The following is a 6114-nucleotide window of genomic DNA, read 5'->3' as shown; positions in this document are numbered from 1 at the left end:
GGCCATTTGTGCCAAGGAATGCGAGGGACTCCCTGCCTCCATCTCCACAGCATACTGCCACGGTGCGTCTGGGTCCTCTGTCTCCTCCTCCTCCTCCTCTACCAGATGCTCCTGCTCCTCCACTCCTGTCCGCTGAGTGGAAAAACCACCCATTTCACTCAATAATTCCTGAGCACAAATGTCCTCCTCTACCTCCTCCTCTTCTTCCTGTCCTGCCCCCACAGGGGTCATGTGGCGTTGAGATCTGTGCGCCACGTCTACCGCACCCTGACCAGCCATTGTTAACAGCATTTGTTCCAGGACGTGCAACAGAGGAATGACGTCGTTCATCCCATAGTCCTGCCGACTCACGAATAGCGTGGCCTCCTCAAAGGGCCTGAGCAAGCGGCAGGTGTCACGCATGAGCTGCCAATGGCTGACATCTAAGTTACACAGGGGAGTACCTTTATCCGCTTGTAACATCAGGAAATCGGTGATGGCCTTTCGCTGCTCGTAAAGGCGGTCTAACATGTGTAGGGTTGAATTCCACCTTGTTGCAACGTCGCAGATCAGGCGATGCTGTGGAATTCCGTTCTGCCGCTGCAGCTCAATGAGGGTGTTCTTTGCGGTGTAGGAATGGCTGAAATGCATGCACAGTTTACGTGACATTTTAAGGATGTCTTGCAGTGGGATGGTGGATTTTAGGAACCGCTTGACAACCAGATTGAACACGTGAGCCATGCATGGCGCATGGCACAACCTTCCTTGACGCAGAGCAGACACCATGTTCTTTCCGTTGTCAGTCAACATGGTTCCGATTTTTAGTTTGCGCGGAGACAGCCATCTGTCGATTTCTCTGTTCATTACACTCAGCAGTTCCTCCCCTGTGTGACTACGTTCGCCAAGGCATACCAGGTGCAGCACAGCGTGACACCGTTGCGCCCTGCACATGTGATATGCCGGTCGGGTAATGGGACTTGGCACGGGGGTGGCGGCTGAGGACACGGCGGAAAAAGAGGTGGTAGAGGCGGACATGCTTGCTGGACCAAGGACGTGCAAACGTGGAGGCAAAAGCGTCGTGACCTGTCCAAGTTGCTGGTGCGGCTGTGCCGGCACCACGTTCACCCAGTGGGCCGTAAATGACATGTACTGTCCCTGACCGTAGTTACAGCTCCACACGTCGGCGCTGCCGTGCACTTTGGCAGAGACCGACATGCTCAAAGACTGGCCCACCATCTCTTCTACATGTGAATGCAGGGCTGGCACTGCCTTTTGGGCAAAGAAATGACGGCTTGGCACTCTCCACCGCGGCGCGGCACAAGCCATCATTTCTCGGAAAGGTGCTGAGTCCACCAGTTGGAAAGGGAGGGACTGCAGCACCAGCAACTTGGACAGGAGGACGTTCAGCTTTTGCACCGTCGGGTGCGTGCTCGCAAACTGTTGTCTCTTGGATACGGATTCCAAGAAAGACTGTTGACGGAATCCGAGAAGAGGAGTAGCAGGAGAAGGAGCATCTGAACGAGCGGAAGATGCCAATGAGCGACAACTCCCCTCAGCAGAGGTGTTGGAGCCTTGACTGGCTGATAGAGGGCGATTGACGACGTCGGGTGACGGAGCAAGTAACGGAGCGGGTGATGGAGCGGGGGCTGGGGCAGGCAGAACCGCCGTATGTTTATCACGGTTTTCCCAGGCCACCGAATGGTGACGCTGCATATGCTGACGCAACGCTGTAGTCCCAACATGGGCCCCCTGGCCACGCTTGCATTTCTGGCCACATAGTCGACATACGGCTACGTTTACTTCCTCGGGCGGCTTGAGGAAAAATTGCCACACCACCGAGTAGGAAACTTTGCCCCCGCTACTCTTCACTGGCTGACTGCTACTTCCTCCGTGCGCACCGGCACCACTACTGGCCGTGGTGGTAGGCTGCAGTGGAGCTGGTGCTCTACTCCGTGGACGTTTGGCTCCACTGACACTGATGCGACCCTGCTGCTGTCTCCTGGGCAACCCACCGACTGTTTTGCTCGCTGCCAAGCTGCCACCCTCTTCTCCTGATGATGCGGAAGAAATTGCCTGATGACGACGAGGCTGCCAAGTGCGATCAACCTCCTCATCATCAAGTAGGGTCTCCGCCTCACTACTAGCCCCCTCGGCTGCGTCTGGGTCAGGAGACAGACCTGTCTCTAGACCGGCTACCGAGCCACTCTCCTCGCCAGTACTTGTTCGCTTGGCTGCTGAAAAGGCCGATGTCTCCCCCCGTTCCTGACCGCCCTCTGTTAGCTCTTCCTCACTGTACAGTGGGGCTGAGCCCACAGCATGCGATACTTCGCTTGGTGAGGGAACAGCAAAGGACAGGGGCAGGTAGAGGACACGTGATTTCAGTGGGCTTGGTCCCGGGCCATGCCAACTAACGGTTGTGTCTGACGTACCCACCGACCGTTGGCTGTAGGTGTCAGAGGTGACCTGGGAAGAGGAAGACGACCGAGCCAACCAATCAATGACGGCAGGGTTGTCGGTGGAGACACGACCGCTGGATGACACCGGGAGCACTGGCCTCTGGCTGCGAATACTGCTGCCTCGACCCCTTCCTCTGCTGCCACGTCTGCTCGCTCCTAAAACATTGCCTCCTCTGCCACTCCTCTGCATGTTGTCTGACATACTATTTAATTCAACGATTAGGTGTCCCTGAGTAACAATTCTCTGGCACTCAGTAACAATTCTGTCTGTCCCTGAGTATGAATTCTGTGGCCCTGAGTAACAATTCTGTGTCTGTGCGAGTAACAATTCTGTGTCTGTGCGAGTAACAATTCTGTGTCTGTGCAAGTAACAATTTTGTGTCTGTGCGAGTAACAATTCTCTGGCACTCAGTAACAATTCTGTCTGTCCCTGAGTAACAATTCTCTGGCACTCAGTAACAATTCTGTCTGTCCCTGAGTAACAATTCTCTGGCACTCAGTAACAATTCTGTCTGTCCCTGAGTAACAATTCTCTGGCACTCAGTAACAATTCTGTCTGTCCCTGAGTAACAATTCTCTGGCACTCAGTAACAATTCTGTCTGTCCCTGAGTAACAATTCTCTGGCACTCAGTAACAATTCTGTCAGTACCTGAGTAACAATTCTCTGGCACTCAGTAACAATTCTGTCTGTCCCTGAGTATGAATTCTGTGGCCCTGAGTAACAATTCTGTGTCTGCGCGAGTAACAATTCTGTGTCTGTGCAAGTAACAATTTTGTGTCTGTGCGAGTAACAATTCTCTGGCACTCAGTAACAATTCTGTCTGTCCCTGAGTATGAATTCTGTGGCCCTGAGTAACAATTCTGTCTCTGTGCGAGTAACAATTCTGTGTCTGTGCAAGTAACAATTTTGTGTCTGTGAGAGTAACAATTCTCTGGCACTCAGTAACAATTCTGTCTGTCCCTGAGTAACAATTCTCTGGCACTCAGTAACAATTCTGTCTGTCCCTGAGTATGAATTCTGTGGCCCTGAGTAACAATTGTGTGTCTGTGCAAGTAACAATTCTGTGTCTGTGCAAGTAACAATTTTGTGTCTGTGAGAGTAACAATTCTCTGGCACTCAGTAACAATTCTGTCTGTCCCTGAGTAACAATTCTCTGGCACTCAGTAACAATTCTGTCTGTCCCTGAGTAACAATTCTGTCTGTCCCTGAGTATGAATTCTGTGGCCCTGAGTAAGAATTCTCTGGCACTCAGTAACAATTCTGTCTGTCCCTGAGTATGAATTCTGTGGCCCTGAGTAACAATTGTGTGTCTGTGCAAGTAACAATTCTGTGTCTGTGCAAGTAACAATTTTGTGTCTGTGAGAGTAACAATTCTCTGGCACTCAGTAACAATTCTGTCTGTCCCTGAGTAACAATTCTCTGGCACTCAGTAACAATTCTGTCTGTCCCTGAGTATGAATTCTGTGGCCCTGAGTAACAATTCTGTCTCTGTGCGAGTAACAATTCTGTGTCTGTGCAAGTAACAATTTTGTGTCTGTGAGAGTAACAATTCTCTGGCACTCAGTAACAATTCTGTCTGTCCCTGAGTAAGAATTCTCTGGCACTCAGTAACAATTCTGTCTGTCCCTGAGTAACAATTCTCTGGCACTCAGTAACAATTCTGTCTGTCCCTGAGTAACAATTCTGTCTGTCCCTGAGTATGAATTCTGTGGCCCTGAGTAAGAATTCTCTGGCACTCAGTAACAATTCTGTCTGTCCCTGAGTATGAATTCTGTGGCCCTGAGTAACAATTGTGTGTCTGTGCAAGTAACAATTCTGTGTCTGTGCAAGTAACAATTTTGTGTCTGTGAGAGTAACAATTCTCTGGCACTCAGTAACAATTCTGTCTGTCCCTGAGTAACAATTCTCTGGCACTCAGTAACAATTCTGTCTGTCCCTGAGTATGAATTCTGTGGCCCTGAGTAACAATTCTGTCTCTGTGCGAGTAACAATTCTGTGTCTGTGCAAGTAACAATTTTGTGTCTGTGAGAGTAACAATTCTCTGGCACTCAGTAACAATTCTGTCTGTCCCTGAGTAAGAATTCTCTGGCACTCAGTAACAATTCTGTCTGTCCCTGAGTAACAATTCTCTGGCACTCAGTAACAATTCTGTCTGTCCCTGAGTAACAATTCTGTCTGTCCCTGAGTATGAATTCTGTGGCCCTGAGTAAGAATTCTCTGGCACTCAGTAACAATTCTGTCTGTCCCTGAGTATGAATTCTGTGGCCCTGAGTAACAATTGTGTGTCTGTGCAAGTAACAATTCTGTGTCTGTGCAAGTAACAATTTTGTGTCTGTGAGAGTAACAATTCTCTGGCACTCAGTAACAATTCTGTCTGTCCCTGAGTAACAATTCTCTGGCACTCAGTAACAATTCTGTCTGTCCCTGAGTATGAATTCTGTGGCCCTGAGTAACAATTCTGTCTCTGTGCGAGTAACAATTCTGTGTCTGTGCAAGTAACAATTTTGTGTCTGTGAGAGTAACAATTCTCTGGCACTCAGTAACAATTCTGTCTGTCCCTGAGTAAGAATTCTCTGGCACTCAGTAACAATTCTGTCTGTCCCTGAGTAACAATTCTCTGGCACTCAGTAACAATTCTGTCTGTCCCTGAGTATGAATTCTGTGGCCCTGAGTAACAATTCTGTGTCTGTGCGAGTAACAATTCTGTGTCTGTGCAAGTAACAATTTTGTGTCTGTGCGAGTAACAATTCTCTGGCACTCAGTAACAATTCTGTCTGTCCCTGAGTAACAATTCTCTGGCACTCAGTAACAATTCTGTCTGTCCCTGAGTATGAATTCTGTGGCCCTGAGTAACAATTCTGTGTCTGTGCGAGTAACAATTCTGTGTCTGTGCAAGTAACAATTTTGTGTCTGTGCGAGTAACAATTCTCTGGCACTCAGTAACAATTCTGTCTGTCCCTGAGTAACAATTCTCTGGCACTCAGTAACAATTCTGTCTGTCCCTGAGTAACAATTCTCTGGCACTCAGTAACAATTCTGTCTGTCCCTGAGTAACAATTCTCTGGCGCTCAGTAACAATTCTGTCTGTCCCTGAGTATGAATTCTGTGGCCCTGAGTAACAATTCTGTGTCTGTGCGAGTAACAATTCTGTGTCTGTGCAAGTAACAATTTTGTGTCTGTGCGAGTAACAATTCTCTGGCACTCAGTAACAATTCTGTCTGTCCCTGAGTAACAATTCTCTGGCACTCAGTAACAATTCTGTCTGTCCCTGAGTAACAATTCTCTGGCACTCAGTAACAATTCTGTCTGTCCCTGAGTATGAATTCTGTGGCCCTGAGTAACAATTCTGTGTCTGCGCGAGTAACAATTCTGTGTCTGTGCAAGTAACAATTTTGTGTCTGTGCGAGTAACAATTCTCTGGCACTCAGTAACAATTCTGTCTGTCCCTGAGTAACAATTCTCTGGCACTCAGTAACAATTCTGTCTGTCCCTGAGTAACAATTCTCTGGCACTCAGTAACAATTCTGTCTGTCCCTGAGTAACAATTCTCTGGCACTCAGTAACAATTCTGTCTGTCCCTGAGTAACAATTCTCTGGCACTCAGTAACAATTCTGTCTGTCCCTGAGTAACAATTCTCTGGCACTCAGTAACAATTCTGTCTGTCCCTGAGTAACAA

This window comes from Staurois parvus, unplaced genomic scaffold (assembly GCF_062004578.1).
Source record: "Staurois parvus isolate SC_StPar_1 unplaced genomic scaffold, SC_StPar_1.0 ptg000136l, whole genome shotgun sequence".
NCBI classification, from domain to species: Eukaryota; Metazoa; Chordata; class Amphibia; order Anura; family Ranidae; genus Staurois; species Staurois parvus.
The sequence above is the reverse complement of the archived record's forward strand: the minus strand, read 5'-3'. Positions refer to the sequence as shown.